This window comes from Propithecus coquereli, unplaced genomic scaffold (genome assembly GCF_000956105.1).
Source record: "Propithecus coquereli isolate 6110/MARCELLA unplaced genomic scaffold, Pcoq_1.0 Scaffold423, whole genome shotgun sequence".
NCBI lineage: Eukaryota > Metazoa > Chordata > Mammalia > Primates > Indriidae > Propithecus > Propithecus coquereli.
The window spans coordinates 3,144,099-3,157,606 of NW_012149986.1; positions in this window are offsets into that span (position 1 = coordinate 3,144,099).

A 13,508-nucleotide genomic window follows, 5' to 3' on the forward strand; every position below is an offset into this window, starting at 1 on the left:
AGGAGTGTTCCAACAAGCCCAGCAGAAAGGCTTGGTTTTTATAGACAGAAAAGGGCGGAGGAAAGCAAAAACCAGATTGGTTGTTACAAAGTTACTTTCCTTGTAAAGGTTAACCAGAGGGGGCTTCCTTATCATGCCGGCTAAAACTGGCCTGCCTGGGACGTCACTGCTATACCTCTCTCTCTCCCAAGTTCTTGGAAGGTCAGATAAACAACTTAGTTTTGGCTTGGTGACATGGAACTTCTGTGTGAGTGACTCCATTTGGTTTGGTCTTTGGGGCCTAGCGTAGAAGCTCAGTCCAAACTAATGGCCTCCTATAAATTGTATGCAACATCATAAAGGACGTTATGAAGATGTGCATGGGGGAGGAAGAGGTGCATGGGGGGAGGTCCAGAAGGGTCTCTAGACAGAGTTTCTGCCCTGTGGAGCTGGAGTGCGTGGCTCTCCTGCCAGGTGGGTGTATTCGCCACCCTCAAAGCTCTCTCAACTCCATAGTTTAGGGGTTTTATAGAGGTTCCATCACTAAGCATGATGGGTTATATCATTGTCCATAGCAATCAACTCAATCTCTAGCCCCTCTCCCCTCTCAGGTGCTGGGAAAGGGGGGTGTGGGGCAGGGAGGGAGGGGCTGGAAGTTCCAAGCATGTTTGCTTCCTGTGGCCACCTGCACCCATCCTCCATCTCATTCCATACCTTAAGAGTCACTTCATTAGCATGAACTCAGGTATTGTTGAAAGGGGTTTATTATGAGTAACAAAAGATGCTCCTCTCAGCTCATAACAAGAAATTCCAGGGGTTTTAGGAGCTCTGTTCCAGGAACCAGGGATGAAGACTAGATACATAGGTCTTATCACAATAACACAGGCCCCTTAGTGGGTTTCCTCTCCAAAAGTTTTTTCCCCATCTAATCTGAATACAGAATACATTTAATCTCTCCCTCTTGGAAACCCAGAAAATCCCATCTCTAGAGTCTTGGAGGGATCCAGTAGACCTCACCCAAGGACACTATCCCCAGAGAAAAAGTATGTTAGAGGACACCCTCTCACACTCTTCCCTGCAGCGTCTCCTTGACTGATACTGCAATCCACCCCACCAAGGTTACTGTAGGCCCCAGTTTAGGTACGGCCCACGTGTGCCTGTGAGCATCATGACATCTGAGGTGTAGAGAGAAATACAGACAAGTAAACCAAGGCTTAAATTACTAAGAGTTACATAGATAATAAATTACACAGCTGATATTCAAACATTTGACCCCAAAATCTGTGTTCTTATTTGCAACTTTGTACTTTCTGCTTTTCTCAACTGATCATCAAGGCTTCGTCCTCCCCAGGGGAATTGCATCAATCTCTTCTGTTATCACCTCTCTTGGAAGCTTCACTCTGCGTTGGGTCCCACATGGTCACAGTTTCCCAGATACTGCCTCTACCCCTGGCAATCCCACAGTCACCTGTTGCATATACATGTACACACACGAACCTACTGAGAAACAAAACAAAAATCCTAAGCCCCGCAACTGACTGAACTGACCCCCTATGGCCAAGGGGACCCCAGAGAAACCTTAAAAACTGAATTCCTGGCCACAAGAAGATGGGAGGTCAGACACACCTCTTTAGACCCTCTCTGTCACCATTAGAATTTCTTTCCTAAGGGTTAAACAAACAGAAACCAGCACTTTCGAAAGACTTGCTCCACCTCTGATTTTAACGTCTGCCTGACACTGCCCCTCCCTTCTTGCAGTTTCAGTGCAGCAACTGACCGGCATTCCTTTCTGTTAAGAGACCACTGACCATGGCGCAGTTCCGGCCAGGCTGCAGAGGCTGGCACTGAATGCCTTCACGTCTTCTCCTTCACCTTTTCTCCTTCACCTTTTGATGTAATGCATTTATATATTAAGTGTCCACCCCAAAGCGAACATGGGATGCATGTAACATGCATGTCTGCTTACTATGTGTGCAATGCCTCTCTTTCATGAATATTCATAGCTCCTCCTATAACCAGCCGAATATGGTATACATGACCAGAGTTTTCAGCACACATTCCTATCTCATCCTTCCCCCGCTTCAAGTGCTTGCTTCCAATCTCTGCTAGAGGCTGTACTTCCCAGCCTGTGAGGGTGGCCAGCCTGCAGGTTGTAACCCTTTATAAAAAATAAATTCTCCTCTTCAAATTTATAAACGCTGTGACAATACAGTCGACAATACAAACGCATGTGCCATGTCCTGAAGATACATGCCTTCATTATCTCAGGATGGGAGGGATGGGGAGATTGTGGGATGATACCTAAGGGTGTGTAGCTTCTTTTGGGGATGCTAAGGGTGTTCTAAATTGATTGTAAGATGGTTGCACAAACTGAGAATATACTAAAAACCATTGAATTGTACACTTTGAATAGGTGGAACCCATAGTATGTGAATTATATCTCAATAAAGCCGTTGCAAAAAAAGGGGGTGCAAGGAATTAGGGATCCTTGAAAATATGATTGATTCAATGTCTGAGACAGAGATAACACAAGGTGAGATCAGAATATCTCCTCATGCCAGAAAACACTGAGGTGCTCAAAGACTGACAGAGGCGTGAAAGGACACACCTGAGAGGGACCCACTGGCCACGTCTGGGTCAATCAGAGCTTCGGAAAGACCCGTACCAGGAATCGATGTGAACATTTAGCATTTTTTAAGACATCAGTGAACAATTAAGTAAATGGATGGCAGATAGTGGGAGCTGATTTCTCACAGTTCGGGTGGGAGAATACAGATAAGCAAGGGGGAGGCTAGAATGACCCACACGGTAAGGGTTAGAGTGGGAGATATCGGTATGACCTCATGTGTAGCTTAATGGCTTAATGTAGATACAGATGGATACACATGGAAACACATATGGATAAGTTTACACACGTGGGCTAGTATACACATGTATTTCCTTGCCCTGTCAGCAAAGACTACCTAGAAGCAATTGGCACCTCAGTTTCAATAAGCACACGTAGTGCCCAGGTCTTGGTTCCCAATTCTCCATTGCTCCTTGGGGAAATGGGTGATTCTAGCACTAGGCAAGGAAATACAGGAGATGAGCCTGAAGGATGTGGTGGTGCTAGAAAGTAGGAAAATGTTCAAAATAACCCCACAACAATGGGGGTACTTCGCAGAGACGCAGAAACCAACTGAGAGGGTTCCCAGTGGCCACAGCTGGAACAAGATGAACAACAAAATAAAGTAGTGTAGGAGTATAATCAAAGGAATATAATAAATATCCATGAATCCATACCAATATAAATAAATGAATAAATGGGAGAGCAGAGACAAATCTACCAAGCGGAGTTGCTTAAAATGATTTCTGTAATACTCCGCCCTCAAAAAGGGTATCAGACATAAACAGAGCCGTGCCCTAGTTAAGGTGGTGGAGACAGATTTAAGTCAGTAATATTCTGTTGTGATAATATAATATTCTGCTCTGCTTTCAGAAGGTCCAGGGTGGGAACTGGCTGCCAAATTCTAAGATCAAAAGAACAGAACTATTGCTCCTTACCTCCCTTGGGTTGTGAAGTAGGTGGAACCTCTCCCCTCCCTCTCCACACAGGTGAAAAGAGTACTCGCTCTGTCAGGGCATAACTAGGTGTCTGTGGTCTTAGTTCCCTCCCCCTACTGTCTTGGGTTCGAGGTGCCTTGTCCCTTAAACACTTGTCTGGTGGGTGGGGTTTTATTCCGTCCTCTAAATCGACCGTCCTGTGGCGTAAAGAGCACTGCAGAGTGTGTTAGCTCGGGCTGCCAGGACAAACACCACACACATTTATTTCCTCACAGCTCTGGAGGCCGGAGACCAAGGTGACAGGGTTGGTTCCTTCTGAGGCCACTTCCTTGGCTTGCACATGGCCTTTCCTCTGTGCGTGCATGTCCCTGGTCTCTTCCTCTTCTTATAAGCCCACCTTTCCTATCAGATTAGGGCCCCACTCTTACGATCTCATTAACCTTAACCTCTTTCAAAGCCCTATATTCCAATACAGTCACACTGAGGGTTAGGGCTTCCACATATGAATTTGAGGGGGACATGACTCAGTCCACAACAGAGGGATTCTTCTTCCTCAGGTCCTGCAAGCAGCTCTGATGACCCTCCCACTATGCCCCACCCCCCCCAGATCTGCAGCAGCCTCTCCAGGCGATGACAGTGCCGACAGCCCCCCACGTCCCCTGTGCTCACGTGCACCCTCTCTCAAATTAAGGAAGGCAGTTTGCCAACAGATTGCATAGCTAGTAGGCTCAGAACCTTATGCAAATCCATCTCCCACCTCCCTATTCATGGACTCTGTTTCCCCCAGGACCTCTAGCTATTCTCATTAAAGTCTTTGTTCGCCTCAGTTAGGGAAGAGGCACTGATAGTGGATGCACTGAGAGCATTATGCTGCGGCGTCCTCAAAGAAGAGGCTAATCCACTGATCACTGAGCTTCCAGCAGCTTCAAGGAAAAGCAGCAGATGACAATGTAGTTGGTCTGTCTCTTTGATTCATGACTATTCTGAAATTAACATAGAAAGAAAATAAAGTAGCGAAAGTGATTCTACTACTCAAGACTTTGTGGTAGTGTTCTTTTTGTACTGTTGTGCCAGGGTCCTAATTTTTTTTTTTTAATTTAGTAAAGTAGTTTTCTACTTGCAGCACACAGAGAAAAATTCCTGAGGCATTAACAGTGAGCGTTACTGAGAGGTTTTAAGTCCAGTGATATTCAGAACATTGCGCGGTGCCTCTGGCATTGCTCCAGCATTCATGGGACTAGCCACCAAGCTTTGCAGAAGTCCGGTCTGCACTGTTAGAAGCTAATGTTTCCACCATCAGAAACTGTTCTTGAATCTCATTTGTTTTTGTTATTTTCATTATACTTAATCCGTTTCTGAATACAAGCTCATTGTAAAAAGTGATCAAGCTAAATAAAGGTTTGTAGTAGCAAAGTCATACCTGATACGTTTCTGGTTTTTTACCTGCTGCCCTCATGAGATTATGTTTCTGAAAGAAAGGATCAGTGTGCCTTACTGAATAAATTTTAAAACATTCCTTTGTAACGTGGGGCTATGAAGAGCTCACTTTTCAGGATTATAAAAAATAAATAAAAACATACATAAAGATCCATTCAGAGTGCAATTTAGCCAGGCACAATAGCTTGTACCTGTAGTCCCGGCTACTTGGGAGGCTGAGGCAGGAGGATCGCTTGAGCCCAGGAGTTCAAGACCTGTCTGGGCAACATAGTGAGACCACATCTCTAAAAAAAAAAAGTGCAATATAAAACAATGGATTTTAATATAATAGAATATGAAATATACCAGACTATGATATTACTTCAGATTCCACATTGCAGCTAACCTTTAAGAAACTACCACTTGTCGAATTTTAGTGTGATATTAAAGAAGATTATCCACAATTATCTGTAATGCCATTAAAATATTCCTATCTTTCCAACTATGTGAAGCCAGATTATCCTCATAACTTACACCAAAGCAAAGCATTGCAACAGATTGAATGCAGAAGGAAATATGAAAATCTTGCTGTCTTCCTGTTAGCTCAGGCATCAGAGAGATTTGAAATAAACAATGCCACTCTTCTGACTGTATTGCTTTGAAATATACAGTTATTTGTCATGAAAATATTTTATTTATGTTAACATATATTCAATTTATTATTTTAAATGAATTAATAAATATTTTAATATTTTTTCAATTTTAATTTCTAATAGGTAAATATCAATAAGTATAATCTATCTAACAAAAACTTACTGGGGTTTTCAACAATTTTTAAGAGTGTAAAGGAATCCTCAGACCAAAAAGTTTGAGAATCACTGCTTTCAGTGTGGTTCAAGTTTTCCTGTGTATGTTTATAAAACCATTTTACAAATGGTTAGTAGATTGTAGAGACTTGGGATTTGATGATGTTCCCCTGAGCAGTGTTGATTATTCATTTTACCAGGCAGTCAACTTATCTGAACACAGACTCTGCCTTTCTTGCAGTGGACAGTAGCTGGAATCTCTTGTTAGTTCTTTCAGCACTGGCTGTGTTGCTTGGAGTCAGCCATGCACGCACTCAATTCTGGATCAGTCAGACATACAACTGGGGGCACATAATTTGGGGCAACTGTTCTGTAGCTCTCTCCTTTCTGAGATTTCCTCCTTATTTTCCAGTGTTGTGGCTACCCCAAACTTTCCCCTCTGATTCCTCAGCAGTATGTCTGCAGATTTCTGTCTGAGTTTTAGCCACCACACAGAGCATAAACCAAGGCTTGTCCACAGGCAAAATGCTGCCAAAGCTGGAGGCTCACCCGATATCATACACTTCTTCCAAGTGCCAACACCCCTCCGGTTTCTCCCTGCCCTTCTCTCCTCTCCAGCACCTTCAGATGGTTGTTTGCTATTTCATCCAGAGGTTATAACTGTCATCGGCAGAAGGTTTGGTCCGATTGAGCTACTCTGCCATTACCAGAAGCAGAACTCCAAACGAGGCAAATATAGTTGTACTTTTGAGAAAAAATGTTTCCTATGTTTGATATCACAATATCTAGGATCTTTTGGCAAGTCACTTATAACTCAAGTTAGGAGGGAAGGGAGACTTTTCCTCTTCCTTTTGTACATTTTTTTTACCATGTTGCTGTTTTAAACCACACTCATATATTATCTGATAATTTTTAAAAAGTAAAGGAAGTGAAGTTAAAAATATATTGCAGAAACTGAGGTCACTTTTGCAGATTGGTGATTATGAGCATGGCCTCTGGATCAAAACCACATAAATGTCAGTCTCAATGACACCACTTACTAACAGTAAGTCTTTCAGCAATTTCCATCTGTAAAACGGGGAAAATAGTATTATTTGCTTTGTACAGTTTTGTCTTAGTCCGTTCAGGTTTCTATAACAAAATACCACAGACTGGTGGCTTCTAAACAACAGAAATTTGTTTCTCACAGTTCTGGAGGCTAGGAAGTGCCAGATCGAGTTTCTGGCAGATTCGGTGTTCTGGTGAGGATCTACTTTTGGTTCATAGACGATCCTTCCTCTCTGTGTCCTCACATGGAGGAAGTGGGTGATGGGTCTCTCTGGGGCCTTCTCGTGAGGGTGCTAATCCCATTCATGGGGGCTCCATGCTCATGACCCAATCACCTCCCAAAGGCCCCACCTCCAAATACCATCACATTAAGGATTGGATTTCAACATGTGAACTGTGGGAAGACACAAACATATAGATCACAGCAAGTTGTTTGAAGATTAAATGAAGTAATATATGTAAAGTACTTAATACCGTACAGCATATTATACATATTCAATAAATGTCAGCTGTTATCATTACTTTTAAGATACAATAACTTTAGCATTGAGAAGTGATTTGCAAGGCAATATACATTGGGTAGGAAAAGATATTAGGACTTCTCCTTGTATTTTTACCTCTTCCTATAACTTGTTTGTGTGTATATATATATTTGGAATTTTATCCTTAAATTTTTTAACTGATAGAAGATGTGATTTTTAAAAATCGGAGACTATTGGCTCAGAGATTCAATAAAAAACCAGAAACATATTTTTATAGCATTTTTATTGCCTAGGATGCTTGGTTTATTTTAAGCAACTGAATGTATAAATAATTCAGGAAATGAGTCAGACGTTATTTTAATCAGCAGCATTACTGTAGATTTGTCCCGTAGAAATATAGAATATAGAAATACTCTATGTCATCTCATCTGAAATCACTTGATAGTTATCTATCCAAATTAGAAAACTTGGGGCTTGGGAGAGGTGGAAGGAAAAACTCTTGATTTTCAATCCCTATTAGTCGGCAACAGAGCGGGACCCTCATTTCTATCACGTCTGTCCGGTGCCACTTGTCGAGTGGCCACCACTCAGGAGGCTGATGCAGAGTCCCCTCCATGTTGGAGCCTTTGATTTCCTTTTCTCTAAGAAAAAAGGTAGTACACAGGAGAAAAAAGAGACACTAAACTTTTGCTGGAAATAATAATCACTTCGAAACAGAAAGAAAAGTAGAAAACCTAAGAATGTCATACATATCAAAAAAATTATTTTTTAAACAACAGAGACGTGCCTTCAGGTACTAGGGTTTTGGGATCTAGAGGCCCAGAGAGCGGGGAGCACAGTCTGGAAATGCTGTGGCTCGTGGCGGCCTGATCGCAGGCGGTCCACCGTCACCCAGGGACTGCCCAGGAATGTGCCGGCTTCAGAGCCAAAGGCATGTTCGGCCCTACGAGAAAGCTGCTTCATTTCCTGTTAACTATCAAAGTAGGAACATGTATTTTTAGCAAGTACATCACTGAGGTGCTAATAGTCAAGAAAATTATGCCTAAGGGGGGCATTTGGTATAATTTGTATCTTGCTTGGGAAAATGCTTGCTGCTTTTTATAATTATTTATCAATAGTTTTCGTTCCTAGAAAGTCTATATGGAATCTGCTATCAGTTTAATTGGAGAAAATAAAATCCAGAGCCACATGTTAGATTTTGGTATTTGGGCTGAGCATTCTTTTTCAAGTCTGTCGGCCAGAACTGGCTTCTCAGTCATGCTGAAGAACGTCTGTGGCTTTTCTGTGTATTCTCAGAGTTCACACCTCTTGCCGCTGGATGATCAGACCCACCCACGGGAGCGGCAGCCCTGTGCCTCTCACAGGCCATTGTGTCCCAGGGCCTGCTGCAATGCCTGACATGAATTAGATGCTCGAAAATACGTATTTGTTCATCTCATTGAACAAATAAAACTAAGATCTGTGGATTTCTGTGAAATCTGTCGGAACCAGGACCAAACCCCCTCAAAATTACTACTTAATTTTGGAAGTATATCAAGATTTAGCGTTTGGCTTTTAAATTAGAGTTGTGGAAATGGAATACTCTTCAGCCATAAAAAAGAGTGAGATCATATAATTTGCAACGACATGGATGGGACTGGAAGCCACTCGGTTAAGTGACGCAAGCCAGACGCAGAAGGACAAATAGCGCCTGTTAGCACTCAGCCGCGGGAGCGCAGGCGCTGACGGCGGCGGTGGAGAGCGAGCGGCAGACAGACAGCAGGAACGGCAGACAGACAGCAGGAGCGGCAGACAGACGGCAGGAGCGGCAGACAGACGGCAGGAGCGGCAGAGCAGGAGCGGCAGACAGACGGCAGGAGCGGCAGACAGACGGCAGGAGCGGCAGACGGCAGGAGCGGCAGACAGACGGCAGGAGCGGCAGACAGACGGCAGGAGCGGCAGACAGACGGCAGGAGCGGTAGACAGCAGGAGCGGCAGACAGACGGCAGGAGCGGCAGACAGACAGCAGGAGCGGCAGACAGACAGCAGGAGCGGCGCGGGTGTGTGACCGGGCGCGGGGCAATGAAGACACCGGCGAACGGGCACAGACACGCAGTCAGACAGAAGGAATACGTTCTCACATTTGACAGCAGAGTAGGGTGACCACAGTTAACAGTAACGTACTGTTTTCCGAAGTAGCTGGAAGAGAGGACCTGAAATATATCCAACACAGAGAAATGATAAATACTTGAGTGACGGACACCCTGAATACGCTGACTTGATCCTCACACATTCCATGCATGTGATAAGATTTCACATGTACCCCAGAAACATGTACAAATATAATGTATAAAAAATAAAAATAAATTTAAAAATTAGAATTGTAGAGCAGGTAGTATTAATCTGTTCCTGTTGTACCAATTCGGGTAGTTTAATTAAAACATCATTTATTTAGTTGCACATTTTAAACACCTTATTCTTCAATGGATTCCATGAATTAAATGCCAATAATTAAAAGTCCTTTAAATTTAATTATTTAAAATAATTAAAGAGTTCCCCGAGTCTCATTCAAGTAAACTGAAAACCTGGACACTTGGGCAATGGGCTCAGCCTCACCGGGCCAGGGCCCGGGCGCTGGTACCGCTGGTGCTGCGCAGCACCTTTCGAAGGCTGCCACAGACTGGGGATGACAAAATAAACTCCTGCTCTTTGAGTCGCTACCACCCTTGGGTACACGCTGGATTCTCCTGGGAGGGTCAGACTTTTAAGAATACTGATACCTACCCTCAGGGATTCTAACTGAATTGGTCTAGGCTGCAGCCTGGACACTAGGAATTGTAAAAGCTTGCCAGGCAATTCTAACATACAGCCAAGGTTGAGAACCATTGTATTAAAGTGTTTTTAGAATAGACAGATTTTTTCAGGCTTTATATATTATTTTATGTACAGCACATATGGGCATTTAAAAAGTAATTGTTACTAACTTGCATTCATCTAAGCTATGTTCTCTTTTTGAAACTATCTAAATGATGATTTGAAATTTTACAGCTGGAAGATGTTTTTGCCCCTCAACGCATGTATACAATAAGCAACTTTTTTCTTATAAAGCAATGGTTTGGTCCATTTTCATGTCATGGTGCTCACAGAAATTGATGATACTTGTGCAGCATACTTAAGGTTGCTGGAAGCTCAGAATTGACTAGTACACCAGCCCCAAGCACCTAAAGTATCAGCGTCTCAGCAAAACATTAAGGAAGGCTGGCTGAGAAGCTGTTTCAAACAAGTGCGGCTCTTTTGGCCAAGAAATGCATGAAACCGCTATTCTGGATAATCCTTCTCTGAAGTATTGAGCAAGAACGTCCCTCAGGAACCTCATTTATTACCAGTAGCCAGAATCATGAACGCAAGCCACATCCCAGTAATAACATTTTCTTTGTCTTTATTTCTGTCTCCTTACTAAATAAAAGGGGCCAGATGCTTCTCTTAAATCAGTATTAGGCTCTCTCTCCCTTCCTGGAGCTGATGAGAGGCGCCCATTCCACAGTAGATACCACTGAGAAAATATGGGGAAGAGAGGAGACAGTAGTGGTTGGTGATTTGCTGGTTTAGATATTATGTGGCTAAATGGTAACTCTGTATATAAAGTTCTCCTCCCCACTGCCCAGGGGAGAAAGGTTACAGCAAAAGTAATAGCTGAGTATCATTTATTTGGGAACATGTAAATTTCCTTTTTTAAACTTATGCCCAGAGCTCTGATTATTAGTTCTTATAATAGACAAAGAAACAGGAATATAGATTATGGTTTTCAAAAGTTCTGTGGTTCAGTGGGTCTTATAATCATTTTCTATTTTATTTTATGGGAAATAAACATATTTGGCTGAGAAACTGAGTCTTAATTAGCATCATTTAATCTCTATTTTGAATTTTACACACTATTAAGGCTGGACCAAGTGTAGAGCTAGTTTAGTGAAGTCTTGAATCTCATTCCAGTTTGGAAATTCAGATTCTGCAGTAATAAAGAGAAGAAGTGATAGCAAATAGATGTGTATTTTTCTCTTGCTTTCTCTCTTACCTCCCAAAAGGAGATTGAAGTGGAATTGAGACAGAAGCTATGAAATATAGGCTTCCAACCCAATCCTAGTATTTTGCTTATGTGTTGGCCCACTGCCAGAGTCCTGGGTGACATTTTAAAGTAAATAAAACAGAGTTTTTCTCTATATCTTTAGAAAATCTGTCTCCTGCCTTTCTCCTCTCTCTATTCTTAATTCACTTTGTCTTATTGTATGTTCAAAACGTCTATGCTCAGAAGAGTGCTATGCAATTGCAAAACGAGTGAAGATCTCTATAAACAGATGGAGTGACTTCCAAGATACACAGTTAAGTGAAAAAAGCAAAATGAACGTGGGCATATATGACGCGCCATCCTTTGTGTAAGAAGGAAGGGGAAGTAAGAAGACATTCACATATCTGCTTATGTTCACAAAAACAAGCAAACAAAACCACAAAAAGGATAAATCAAAAAACACTGTGAGTGGTTACTTATAAGTGGGGCAGGAAGGGGTTAAAGGGACACAGAAGATAATAATATTCTTTTGTATATCATTCTGACTTTTGGAAGCATGTTAATGTTCTATAGCTTCAAAAAATAACATTAACTTATGAGAATGGAAAAGAAGGGAAAAAACTCTAAAACTGAAAGTAACCCTAGATCTAACTGTATCTCAAATGAATATCATAACCACACTGAAAGGGGGAAAAAAAAGAACTTATCCAAATAAATTATGAACATAGTCCTTGGAGAGAACGCCCAGGGATCAGGCAAAGATGGCAGAAGATAATCCTGGAATATGCTATTATGCAAAAAAGAAGGAAGCGCTCAAAAAATAATGGACATATATCAAAGGAGGTCTTAAGGGGCTGCCAATGGCCAAAATGATTAAATCTGGGATAATTTGAGCACCAAAATAATTAAGGATAGTAAGGAATTATAAACCACTGAAAAACATTAGGCACCCATGAGTCCACAGTGATGGTAGGGAACAGACAGATGATTGATAGGTAGACAGCAGACAGCTGTGGATGGGCGGATGGATGGTTGCAAAGGGAAAGCTCTTGCTCACAGCAGAATGCCAAAAGCCAAGTGGTAAACACGGAGGGAATGCTGGAGTTGGAAAATCATCATACTACAACATCCTAAGTAAAACCGATTCCATCAAGGAGCATCGGTGAATGATAGAAGGGTTGGCGGGCCATTGTGATGAGGAGCAGATCTAGTGTTTCCCTGCAGATTTCTTGTTGTCCTATAAGAGGGAAAATAACTCTACGATGGAGAAGCTGGACACTAGCGTGACTGGACGATCAAAACCAGCAGCACCAGTGAGTGACATCACATGCCACCAGATGTGCATCTGAGAAGGACACGTGTCCTGTGCAGTGTCCCAGAGACTTGGCTATAATCACAAGGAGACATCAGACAAAGCCAAATGAAGGACATTATGAAGTATATACACATACTCTTAAAATACATAAATGCCACAAAAGACAAAGGCTGAGAAACTATTCCAGATTAGGTTTATTAAATTATAGCAACAGAATGAAATTATTATGACAGCTAAATTCTTTATTACATTTTTCTGATGAAACACTTCAGACATACGGAAAATTACACAGAGTAGCACAACGGCACCCATGCAGCCACACCCGGTCCTCTCGAAGCCTGACATTTTGCCTTAGTTTAAATTATTTCAAGGGAACTTGAATTGAAGCTTTGAAGCTCCTTATGAAATCTTCTGTTCTTTCTCCCCTCCCAGAGATAATCACTTTTTAAGATTTTGTGCTTAGTTTCTTACAAGTTTTTATGATTACAAGTCTTTGAATTCAGTATTTGGGTTTTGTTTTTTTTTTTTTTTTTTTTAACTCAGTTTGATTTTGAAATGTATCTTTTTGGAAACGCGTTGCTCTGGCTCACTCTTTTGATTGTTTGTGTTCAATTAAATGAATATATCATTATTTATTCATTCTATGTTGATAGACATTTAGGACATTTTCAAATTTTTTCACTATTATAAGCAATACTGCAGTCGACATTCCGTTATCTGTCTTCTTGTACAAACTTGCCAAAAAATTTTAAATATTGGCTGAAACATGAAACTGGTCAAAAAGATATGTACAGTTTTAGCCTCATAAGACATTGAAAAATCATCCTCCAAAGCAGTTGTATGAGTTTACACTTCCATTAGCAATGCATAAAAGTTTC